Below are 13,012 nucleotides of genomic sequence, written 5' to 3'. Positions count from 1 at the left end.
TGTCTAGTCAAGGTTATGGTTTTTCCAGTAGTCATGTATGGATGTGAGAATTGGACTATGAAGAAAGCTGAGCGCCAAAGAATTGATGCTTTTGAACTGTGGTGCTGGAGAAGACTCTTGAGAGTCCCTTGGACTGCAAGGAGATCCAACCAGTCCATTCTAAAGGAGATCAGTTCTGGGTGTTCTTTGGAAGGACTGATACTGAAGCTGAAACTCCAATACTTTGGCCACCTCATGCGAAGAGTTGACTCATTGGAAAAGACTCTGATGCTGGGAGGGATTGGGGTCAGGAGGAGAAGGGGACGACAGAGGATGAGATGGCTGGATGACATCACCGACTCAATGCACGTGAGTTTGAGTAGACTCTGGGAGTTGGTGATGGACAGGGAGGCCTGGTGTGCTGCAATTCATGGGGTCACAAAGAGTCGGACACGACTGAGTGACTGAACTGAACTGAACTGAATCGAATCTAATAGTGAATATTTTCCAGTTCATGTGAACCTGAAATTCATTTAGTTTAATTTCTCTTGTTTTAGAATTGTTTTATTTGTAAGTGTTTTCTTTAGGCCAACTAAATAGAGCTCCTTTACAAATTAAGCTCAGCAATATTATCCAAAGACAAAGACACACAGTGAGACAAATATAAATCCAGACAGACAGAGATCTCAGAGTTTTCTGCTTGAGATTTAAAATGTCTCTTGGTCCTTTTTGTTTGTTTTTTTCCTTGGCTTGAAGTTCTACTAATTTGCCCAAGACTGAATTTTCAGGTAGAATGAGCTGTGTATCTCAAGGACATGATAAGAGTTAGTGTCAGGCTTTTTTCCCAGGCATGTTTCTGTTTTCTCAGGGTCAGAGCTTCAAAAAAATATTTCAACAAGCCAGATTTTTCCAAATGTTCTTGCAAAAAGAACAGGCTTTGCAATTTCTAAAAGATTTTAATTTAATGTGTTTTCTCTGGAGCCTAAAGAATACCATGGCCATCCTAGTATCAAAAAAAGAAAAAAAAAAAAATCTCTCTTTTTTTGTAGTCATAGAAAATTTAGACCAAATAGTGCTCAAATTGTCTCTGATGATAAGGACAGACTGACAAGATGTTGTTCCAGCAGGGATTGTTCTTCTAGGGAGGTGGAATCTTAGTAAGATCAGTTTGATCTTAGTTTGATCAGTCTTAGTTTGATCTTAGTTTGATTAGTTCCTTTGAAAGAATAAAGGGACTCACAGGAGTTCAGGAAACTTGGTTCTTTCCCTACTTGCATATCCCCTCCATCCCTCCAACTCCCACTCTGAAAGATAGGAGAAAATAGAAGAGGATTCTTTAGAATGTTAGGAGGGGTTTCTCCAGGCTTTTGATTGTAGGAAAGTCCTACACTAAGAGATATGATGGAGAGGGAGAGGGAGATAGAAGGGGATGGAAAATAAGGTTGCAACAGAAAGACACATGTGGATCAGTCCTTCAGATCCAGATTCTGACTAAATGCCATGAAGTTTTGAATGTGTGAAATGGCAAAAGAGATCAAGTTGGAGGATTGTATTACAATTTAGTGTGCCACTAAGAAGCCATGTTTCTTGGTTCCCGTGTTTGTACTGGCTCCAAATTTTTGTTAGAAAAGAATGAGCCTCTTCTTTTTTAAGATTTTGGGGTGAATTTTTTTCCAGTTCCTGAGAATTACCTCTTACCTAGAGATAAGTCTGAGGGAGGTTCTTGAGACATACCTGAGCCCATTCTTGGAGGTGCTAAGAGTTCCCTGGCTACAGAAGGCATCCCGACTGTCCCAGTGAACCCTCTGCATGTGACTGAGGCACCACGCAACTAATGGCACAAATGACCAGCCATCCCCCAAATCGCATCCAACAATGAGGGGTGACCCCTGAGCATGTGACGTAGAGTGGCACAAACTGCAGCTGGGTACAAGCCTCAGCACAAACCACTGAATGCACCTGGCAGCTAGTGTAGAAAAAGACAGACAAGGAATGAAAATGAGTGACTCACTCTTTGACAATTACCTGAAATGTGGACGGCGCTCTTTGGGATGACTCCCAGGCAATGCTGAGGCTCCTGTAAATCAGTTAAGACCAATGAGTGAAAAGTGAAAGAGAGAGACAGGCTGGGGAACTCAGCTTGCAGTCCTGCTGGGAAGGCAGTGGCCAGAGGAGTGGGCTCAGTATTTTGCTTGAACCAACATGTGCCTGATGGTGAATGGAAGTTGCCTTGGTGGGGGACAGACGCTCTAATAGCCTGGTCTGTTCGGTTGCCTCCTTATTCTGTCATGGGAGTCTTCCCGAGGCAGGCATTCTCATGGCTTTTAAGTGCCTGATCTGTGCCTGCACAATTTTCACTGGACTGGTCCTCAGCTTAAAAGGAGAAGGAGGCAGTAGGGGGAGGGAACAGCTCATCTGCTTGGGTGGCAGCTCAGGGTGCGGCGGGGGCACAGCGGGCTGGAGGGCCTTTGGAATACGCCGGGGAGGAGCCCTGGCCTGAGTTCCTCAATTGCTTCCACTGTCACAGAGAGCTTGAGGAAAAAGAAACAAGAGGAAAGCGCAGTTGGGGAGAGCCTTCTAAAAGTCTCCACAGGGGCCACTCTTGAGGCAGTCCAAGCATGGGTTGAAAAAGAATTTTCAGACACAGAGTAAAGAGGGAGTTTACTAAGAACAAAGAGCAGAGATAGTGTGGGCAGTAGGCTCAGAGGGCGGAAATCTCCTGGCAGGTCAGTGAGATTTGACAGCTTTCCTGGGTTAGCAGCCAATTTTTATAACCTCAAGACAAAGAAAATTTCTGATGGAAGGCTGGGATTAAGTGAGTGGTTAGGCTGTTATAGGGTAACTACTGGGATGGGTATCTTTGCCTAATTTGTGGTCAGGAAGCCTGGTAATGATGATCAGGGTGGCTTTTGGCCATAGCTACAAAAGGGCTCAGTCAGCTTTGGGGGACCTTGGTTCTGGGCTCCGTTTCTGTGGCCTTGGTACAAGGACTCGCACCTGTGGCCTTGGGGCAAGACTCAGCAAACTGATACATAAACGTCCCTCTATTTAAGACTGTAAGTACTAGGTTATTGATTATATATTCAGCATTGTCAGAAAATACCTGTTTTCAGAAACAACTGTATTTATACTGCCATTATCAGTATTAAATGGTTTTCACTATTCTATAGACTCAGCAATACTTACCATGTTTAGGCTTTTAGATTATTGATATTTTGATGGGTTTGTGATGATACTTTGCTGTGGTTTTAATTTACATCCCTTGATTACTTAGGAAGTTAAACAGTAATCTACATGTTGTTTCAAATGCTGGCCCTTGAGTCTAAAAAGATCAGTTCTTATTTAATGATGAATAAACAAGCATTAGGTTTGAGGAAAGATTACTATAGCAAAAAGAAAATGCTTCATCATTCTTTAAATGAGAGGAAGATAATATTCTTTGATATAATTTTAATATTAAAACTTTTTCTGCATATGAAGAGAAATCTATATGAAAAGTGTAGTCAGATAAGCCAAGAGACTACATTAGATAACAAATAATTATAAGAAAATAAAAATGCAATAGTAGAACACAAAAAATGCATTGTAGACAGCAAAGAACAGAACTTGCATTTGGAAAATGAAACTGGTGGTGTTTGTCCATGAAGAAAGAAGGGTAAACAGCAAAGACCCATAAGGCCACGTCTCATCCTCATTTTCACAGGCACGTGTATCCCATCACTTGACCTGCCTTCTGGTATTCTGGCTTTTAGCAGCATGTATGGTCACAGTACTAAAGTTTCTTTTGTCTTGTGTCTTAAAAAAAATTCTATTTTTTAAAAACTCCTCCGTACTACCCATTCCCCACCAGTCAGCTTCCAATTATACGTGTTCCAGTTTCTTTACCGGAGCATGTCTTAGAACCATCTGTTATGTCTTCATTCTGTTCAATGTCTTCCCTTCCTCCTTTTGTCCACTGAATCATCACATTGATCTATTTCCATATTTTTGACTTAACTTTTTTCAAGACTCTGGAAGCCTTGACCAAGAGCTAAAATTTGGTGTGCATTCTTGTTTATTCTCAGTGGTTAAACAAATTATGTATAACAAATAAAGGTTTGCTTTAATATTTGTTGCAAGATTCCTGGCATGCCTAAGACTTCATTATAAAATTAATTGTGAGGCTCTCCCTCACCAGTTATTTCTGAGATGTTTCTGGCTTTAGAATAAATGCTAGAGTCTGAATATGTGGAGCTTAAAGGTCGCTCTTGTTCTACTGTTAGTGACATTTTTCTAGTTAATATCAAATATAGAATTTTAATAGGTGTTTTTAAAGATATGTTTAAGCTTATATAAGTGCATGCACATATATGTGTGTTCATTTCAGGACTTTCAACCCAAGTAGTTTTTGAGATATTGATTTGATTCATATTCCAGAAGTAAATGAAGCCCTGAAGTGTTTTAATTTGTTGTTGTTGTTGTTTTATTTTCTATTCACACATTTATATTGGAAGTGCTTTCTTACCTAAGCCAGCTAATTAGCCAAAAAGAACAGATAAATGCTGTGAAAAACTAATGTGTTGCTTGGAGAACTTCACCTCAAAAGCACACTTTTCAATTTCATTGTCTATAGGTATTTCTTTTGCTAATATGAATGTTGTAGAAAGACAAATCACATGAAACTTTAGAAGAGTGAGTTTCCAATCCAGTCAGGCTTCAGCAGGTGTGATTTTGTTTAGTTTGTTATTGTTTAGTTTACTGCTGGTTTCAGCTTGAGAGAGAACATTCTGTTTGAGGAAGAGAGAAAAGATATTTTTGATAAGATTTGGCAGCATGACCAAGTCTTGGAAAACTGGCCCCAATACTGCCAATTATTCACCGTGAGAAGTGTGACAATATGCTTCATCTCTTGGTCCCCATGGGGAAATAATCCAAATGATCTCTATGGAACTTCGGGAGGGTGCTATATTATTCATTACTTATGTGAGTACCATTCTATCCATAGGTGTGCAGAGTGCATCTTATACTCTGTATACAGAGTACAACTTATATGGAGAGTACATCATGCTAAATGCCAGGATGGATGAAGCTAAAGCTGGAATTAAGATTTGCAGAAAAAATTATCATTAACCTCAGATATACAGATGACACCACCTTTATGGCAGAAACTGAAGAGGAGCTAAAGAACCTCTTGATGAAGGTGAAAGAAGGTGAAAAAGTTAGCTTAAAACTGAGCATTCAAAAACTAAGATCCTGGCATGTAGTCCCATCACTTCATGGCAAATAGATGAGGAAATATTGGAAACAGTGATAGACTTTCTTTTCTCGGGTTCCAAAATCACTGCAGATGGTGACTGCAGGCATGAAATTAAAAGACACTTATGCTTTGGAAGAAAAGCTATGACCAACCTAGAGAGCATATTAAAAAGCAGAGATTTTTTTTTTTTTTTTTGCCAGCAAAGGTCCACATAGTCAAAGCTATGGTTTTCCCAGTTGTCATATATGAATGTGAGAGCTGGAACATAAAGAAAGCTGAGCTCTGAACAACTGATGCTTTTGAACTGTGGTGTTGGAGAAGACTCTTCAGAATCCCTTGGACTGCAAGGAGATCCAACCAGTCCATCCTAAAGGAGATCGGTCCTGGGTGTTCACTGGACAGACTGAAGCTGAAGCTGAAATTCCAATAACTTTGGCTACCTGATGCAAAGAACTGACTCATTAGAAAAGACCCTGGTGCTGGGAAAGATTGAAGCAGGATTAGAAGGGATGACTGAGGATGAGATGGTTGGATGGAATCACCATACATATATATATGTATAAATATATATATACACATATACAATGGACATGAGTTTGAGCAAGCTCTGGGAGTTGATGATGGACAGGGAGGCCTAGTGTGCTGCAGGCCATGGGGTCGCAAAGAGTTGGACATGACTGAGTGACTAAACTGAACTATCCATAGGGCCACATCTTATCACAAGACAGTATCTAATCTGGCTAATTTCAGATTGGATGTGTTGAAAAACTATGATCATTTTTTAACCATAATCTAAAACTCTCTGGAGAACAATCCTCACTAACCTGTAAAATCAGTTCAAACGATAACCCTTTATTTTAAAGCTTCTTTATACTGAATTCAAATTTCTTGCATTTCTTATTCATGCTTATTATTTTTCAAATCCTATCCATGGGAAAAAAAAGATTAGAATTTAAAGCTGTTTCTGGTGCTACTGATCCAGCTACATAAAACAAATACTTGACATGGAAAAAAACATGAAAAGTGTTGAAAGGCAAATTAAAAACTGAGAAAAATATTTGGAATTTATATCACAAAGAACTACTTTAATATAAAAATTGCTTTTATAAGTCAGTAAGAAAACACCAATAGTCAAATATATAAATCGGCTAACAATCTAAACAGAAAGCTAAGAGAAAGGAAAGTATGAATTGTTTTGAAATATATGAAAAGATCCTCAGTTTTACTAAATAATGCAAGTCAAATGACAACTCTTTCACCTTTTAGAGTGGCAAAAATTAAAAAAAGAAAATGGGAGAGATAGGAAATAGGCATTTCTTACACTATCTGATTATGGGTTATAAACTGCTACAGCTCTTGTCAATAGCAATTTGGAAAATACCTTTTGACACAGAAATTCTATTTCTTGGTTTCTCACCAATGTATTGGCACACATATAGAATGATCCATATACAGAGTTATTAATTGCATACTTTTTTGTATAGCAAAATACTCAAAATATCTTAAATGACTTTTGCTATAGTATTGTGTGTGTTTTTTTTAAAACTGAAGATCTTGCATGGTGCTATGAAAAAAGTCCACAAGATACATTTTAATAGAATTAAGCAAAGTACAGAAAAATGTTTATAATGTGCTACTCTAGTTGGACTTAAAAGTGTGGGCTATCTATATACCTATATTTTCTTATATTTATAAAGATTATTTCTGGAGCGTTTTGTAAGATGCAGTAACCCTACTGCCCCTTAGGAAGGGAATTGTATGAGAGAGGCTACAAGGGCAGAAGAGACATGCATAATTTTACACACTTATTGTCCCCTTTGAATATTGTACCGTGGGCAAGTATTCACTCTTCAAATAAAACAATTTAAATGTAAATTTTGAAACATTTCTCATCAATACATTTGACTGCCACCTTTTAAAATTCATTTGCTAATTTGATATTAATTTTATATGGCTATTTGTATATATATGTACACATATACATACACACCTATATATCTCAATGATTCACTTTGGACAAAAAAAATGTTCCATAAATTCTATTAGGTATACTCCTGGCAGGCACATGGATTATATATAATATAAATTGGTTGCAATTTGTCAGTATTATAATAATTTTGCATTTCTATAAGCAATTCACTTTTAAAATGTATCCTGAAAAATTACATAAATTGGAAATCATATATTACATCATTGTTTATAATAACAAATTTGAAGACCCTTGTCAACAGAGGGGATTAAGTAAACTGTGAGGCATTCATTACAATGGAAAGTCTCACAGTTTTTACACAGTCCATCTTTAATAGTCACAGGTTCCACCTTCACAGATTCAACCAGCTGCCAGATGAACCATTTCACGTGAGGGATTCGAGTATCTGCCTGATTTTGGTATGCAAGTGTTGGTCCTGGAAGAATCCACCAGAGTTACTGAGGGATGACTCTTTATGGTAATGATTGCTGATTTGGATGCTAATTTATAGGAATAATATATTTTTAAGGTTCATTCTTATATGAAATAAAAATGATTTTAACACATATCCTATGAGTTCATTGGGGTTAACATGATCAAGGACTTGTACCTGCATACACCCCAAAGCAGTTTACCCAGCTTTAGAATCTCAATCTGAGCCTAGAGCTTAATAGAAGTGACTTCATTGGACCATCCATTGTAGGCAGAAAGATCTATGCAGACTTGTCTATTTGTTCTTGAGATTCTATTTCTTCAGCCTATTTGCTGTAACTTTCTCCTCTAATTCATCTTGGTTTTTCAGCTCTGAACTGCCAATGGTTTCCAAAACAGGTGTTGCAATTTAGTTCCTCCACACTTTTGTATATGCTCCACCCAATGCCCTTCTTTCAAACTCTGCTGTCTGGAAAATATTTGTTCACCTTTCAAAATTGTGCTCAGCAAGCATCTCCTTCAAGATGGTTTTCAAGATACCCCAGCATATCACCACACCCACCCCCAAAGGAGATTGTCCTGCAAATAATATTATACATATTGTATTGACATCCTTTAAAATTGTATTATTATAAATATAATAAGAGGTTGTTTTAGTTTATTTTTTTCTACTTATGGTGAGCTTCTTGAAGGTGGAATACTCAATTTTAATTATTCATTTATCAATAATGCCTTATGTGTTACATATCAAGAAATAAATGGACAAATGCTCCCAGAAGAAAAACAGAAACTGTGAAATTAAAAAGTATAATGCAAAATGATTGATTTGACTTTTCTTTATAATAAAGCCTCAGAAGTTAAATCTGTGAGTAAATCATATTGAGATATTGCCAAGCTCAATATTAGATTCTTGCTCCCCCCAAATGTAAGGGATTCAACACACAATGATTTACTTTAATTAAATTCATTCCATTTGCATTTTCAGCAGAAGTGTTTTCACTTTCTACTTTTTAGATTTATATTTGACAAACTAAAAATGGCCTCGTCAACTTTCTCTTGCTTTACAATGGGGAAGAAAAAAATCAACCTGGGAAAAATGGCAAATAAGCATGTGCCAAGCTCTTTGAAAGATTCAACTGCCCCAAGAAAAATATATGTTGTAAGGGTAAAACACTCTTACAACGCTCTTCTCCACAAAGTAAGTTTTTAGGAAGCAACAAGACAACATTAATTCTCACTCTCTTTGACTCCAGCAGTTCCCGCTGTTGTTTCTGTGCCTGACAATCTTCTAGCCAAAATTTCTGTGATTTCTTTGGCTGTAACCTTCTAAATGTTACTTCAGGACACCAAGACAGCTGCCCTGCTCCCATATTAAAAGTAGAAAACTAGACAGGGGGAAACCCTTACAATTTCATTTTTCTTTTTTGATTGAGAACTCAAATCTTCCCAGATTTCATTTCTTGTGTCACAGGCTCGGTCTGAGCTACATGGCAAAGGAAAAGGGATTCTAAATGGGTTTTAGGGAGTCAGTGAGCAGTAACCTTTATGTAAGACTAAGATAGAGAGTTATTTGACTCAGGTATTGAGATACTTTGTCTCTCCAATCAGGTCACTTCCAAAAGACATCTTCTTTGACCTTCAAGGTTATGTCAGAGCCCCCACCTTATCTCTTCTAGCAGAATCTGAACATTGCTTTCCAAAGTCTTTATCACAGTTACAATGCATACTTATATAAGAAAGTCCAATTTAAAACTGGAATATTTCTCAGATGGTGCTTTGGCATAGACACAAATCTGTTATCATTTAGGATTTGAGTTTTTTACAGCTCACTGTGCGTGTACAATATGCCCCCAAATATTTACTTTATATAGCTTAGATGTTGCACTTGAAAGTTGTTTCATTTGCTATTTGAAAATTCACACCAGATCCTAATTTGTTCAAAAAATATGTTTGATGTGCATTTTTATTCGAATTATTTCTAAAAGTGAAATATAATTTCCTTCATGTTATCCAGTTTCCATTTAAAGAATGAACTATACCGAAAGCACAACTGCAAATTCCAGTAAGTGTGACGTATGCTAACATATTAATTTAAAACAGTGTCTCTTTAAATTGTTTTCTCTGTGACATCAGGTGAATTGATCACAAGAGACTTAATAACTCTGGTTAAGTCTACATTCTTTATAAATCTATAATCACTTCACATCAGACATTCCATTAAAGAACTGATATTTGTACAGCAAATCAGTGGATTCTTCCCAAGGAGTCTACTGAATGATCACACAAACTAACTAGTGTTTATTACAACCTACATATCTTTTAAGGGAAGCTTAAAGCAGGCAAAACAGCATATTTTAACAAAGAGCAATATGTAAGTACTTAGAAGACAGAGAGTAAATTTGAAAGCAGACAAATTATTTTAAAACTGCCTATTAGCTTCTCAAACCAATAAACAATAATTCCCCAAAAGACGATGCATGGTCATTCTGATAAAGATAAATGTGCCTTGATCAATATATTTTAATTAAATAGAGAGCATTTATCAATATGGAGATGCACATTTCTAGGACTGGGCTGACTGCATCAGCTCAACTGTTGTAATTGTTTTAGGTGATCCTTCTTAGAATGCATGGACATATTAGTCCTATTAGGAAAAACTTTCTATATTTAAATTGCAAAACATCTGCCTAGAGAAGTAAGTAAGCACACAGCGAGCACTTTAAAGACTACCTGCTCAGAATTCTGCCTCTTTTATTCCTAAAACCTAGTGAGAAAGAAAAGGAAAGGATATAGAATAGAGATAACCAATCTCACTATTCATGAAATATGATTTATGCCATCCAGTCTTTTGTTCCAACAGTCTCTTGGATCCCCAAGAAATTGCCCCAAAGGACCTCAAATACCTCTTTTCAAGGAACCACCTGGTATTCCTAACTCACACCACTCAAGCACAATTAACCTACTATCCAGTTTTGTTATATAACATTACCTATTTATATCTTGTCTCTTGCTTAATTATTTATGGTTGTTTTCCTTTTTATTACTTCTAGAAAGTAATTTCTATGACAGCAAAGGCTATGTCTCTTTAGATTACCACAGTAACCCCAGAACCTAGAACATGATTTGGTATATAATATCCTCTATATTATATATCTCAATAATCCCTTGTGAAATGAATGAATTAAGGTGACGTGCTTAAAAACAGCAACAACAGTGGCCTGAAGATTCAATCAAGTGTTCGTGTTTTTCCCCATAAACTTCAAATAAAAATACCAGGAGTGAAAACACAACAAAATTTTGTTCTTAGTGTTTTCTAGTCTGCTTGGAAAATGCTATTGTAGGCTTAATTCTCTCTTCTCTTCTGAATATTTTAAATAGGAAGTTTTCATCTGCACTGCTCGATAGAACATGTTATTGAACCAAAGCACATAAAAAGAAAAAAAAAAAAAAAAGTCAGGGCACTGGGGAAGATCAAGAGACACTAGGCTGGCAGACTTTGAAACATAATGAGGAGGATATAAAGTCCTAGGAGTGCAGTCCAAGCTATTTGACAATTCCTTCAGGTAAACAAGCATATTTGTTTTTGCCTAGATTACTAGAACATGATCCAGAAAGTTGATTCAAATATTCTGGGATAGACAAACCACAGTTGACACTGCTGTCAGCCAAACACAGGAGACTAATAAGAATTTCCCACCTCCCTATTTCAGAAACATTATACCACATGTGGAAACAATTCTTTTTCATATCCGAGCCAGCTTGACAGTCTAAAAAACTGCTGCTTTCTCTGATTTTAAGTTTTGGACAACCCTCTAGAACAAGCAAACTTGAATTTACTTGAAAAACAAGAATTACTCAAACAAGGTGAGGATACTTCTTTCATGTAACTTTAGAAGTTCTGATGTCTGTTGACAAAATTCATTTAGAAGTTGCTTTGATATTCTTAATTTCAATTTACTTTAATTTACAGAACCGTGAGGGGAAAGGGTAATGTGCTTAACTGATTTTATTTGATGGTAATTCAGCTCAAGAAAATCTTCCATCTTTCTTTAGTTATAGTCTTAAAAAAAAAATTAGGTTAAGAGGCATTAATATTCTCCCCTGCTAAACAGAAAACACTGGGAAAGCAAGAATTAGCCTTTCCTCAAATGCCTGATTTTCTTACTAGCATAGCAAATAATATTGACCATACAACTAGCCTCTCCTCTACACAAATACCAGGTTTATGAAGAAAGCCACTGTTTAGAAATCCTATTGACTAGGTTTGTAATCCTAGGGCTTCCGATTCCTTGTACATAATATAGATGTGAGGAAGGGTACAGTCCAGTTGCCTTCCTTTTAATTAGAGAAGGGTAGCTATTTTCGACTTTAAGTATTAGTAGCTTGTACGAGTCAGCATAGTGTGTTGAACAGTGGCTGTCAAAGGGATATACTTATGTCTTGAAAAGTTTAAATATGACTTTTGTAGATGTAGTTACAGATCTTGAGATCATCCTGGATTACTCTGGTGGACTCAAAACCCAAAAGCCAGTGTCCTTATACAGAGAGAGAAGACTCAGGAAGATGCCACATGAGGATAGAGGCAGACACTGGAATAAGGTAGCTGCAAGCCAAAGAACTCCTGAAATCATCAGAAGTGTGAGGACGCAAGGAAAGACCGTACTCTAGAATCTTCAGAGGAGGCAGAGTCCTTCCAACACCTTGATTTCAGACTTCTGGCCTCCAGAACTATAAGAGAATATGTTTCTGTTGTTCAATTTGTTTCAATGGCATCTGAGTCTAATCATGGGAAATGAGTCTAGTCATGGCCTGACAGGTATTGGAATTCTACTCAAAATGATTACAAGAGAATTTCATGAAAGTACTTTTGAGAGAGGCTTGGCAAGACTGAAGGACGCAAATGAGCACTTGGGGATAAGCAATATCAAGCAGGAAACTTTACCAGATTTAGACCTAAAGACACAAAAGGGAAGAAACCAACTTTATCTTTGCAGAGCCAGAGCCACTCAGGAAGAACTAACTACCCAGAGGTTGTTGTAAAGGTGCGTCAGCACCAGGGGTGTGCAAGGTCAGGCCTCAAGGGAGCCTGAGCAGAAACACAGAAAATACACTGCAATCTCTTCCTCCTCCTCCTCCTCTCGGCATTTGGTGTGTCCTCTCATTGTCCAAAATACAACCAAAAGCAGAGAGCAAGGAACCTGAGGGTAACACCCTGCAGGCCTCAGCTCTCTGGGGGACAGAGCAGGGCAGAGGATGGCTGGGGGAGTTACATAGAGAAAAACCAACAGAAGTGCCAAATAAAATTAAGTTTTTAAGAAGAAATTTATTGGGAAAAATAAAAGCATGAAATCTCTGGAGATTATTTCCAGGAACTATTTTAACTCTGACAGTCTATA

At 37.3% G+C, this 13,012-nt stretch overlaps 1 pseudogene; it reads left to right on the top strand.

Annotated features, from left to right (window-relative positions):
- Positions 1–12,284, top strand: part of LOC104986818 — a 101,294-nt pseudogene extending 89,010 nt beyond the window's left edge.
- The last annotated feature ends 728 nt before the right edge of the window (positions 12,285–13,012 follow it).

The sequence above is a fragment of the Bison bison genome, unplaced genomic scaffold (assembly GCF_000754665.1).
Source record: "Bison bison bison isolate TAMUID 2011002044 unplaced genomic scaffold, Bison_UMD1.0 scf7180017864075, whole genome shotgun sequence".
Lineage (NCBI taxonomy): Eukaryota > Metazoa > Chordata > Mammalia > Artiodactyla > Bovidae > Bison > Bison bison.
The sequence above is the reverse complement of the archived record's forward strand: the minus strand, read 5'-3'. Positions and strand labels throughout refer to the sequence as shown.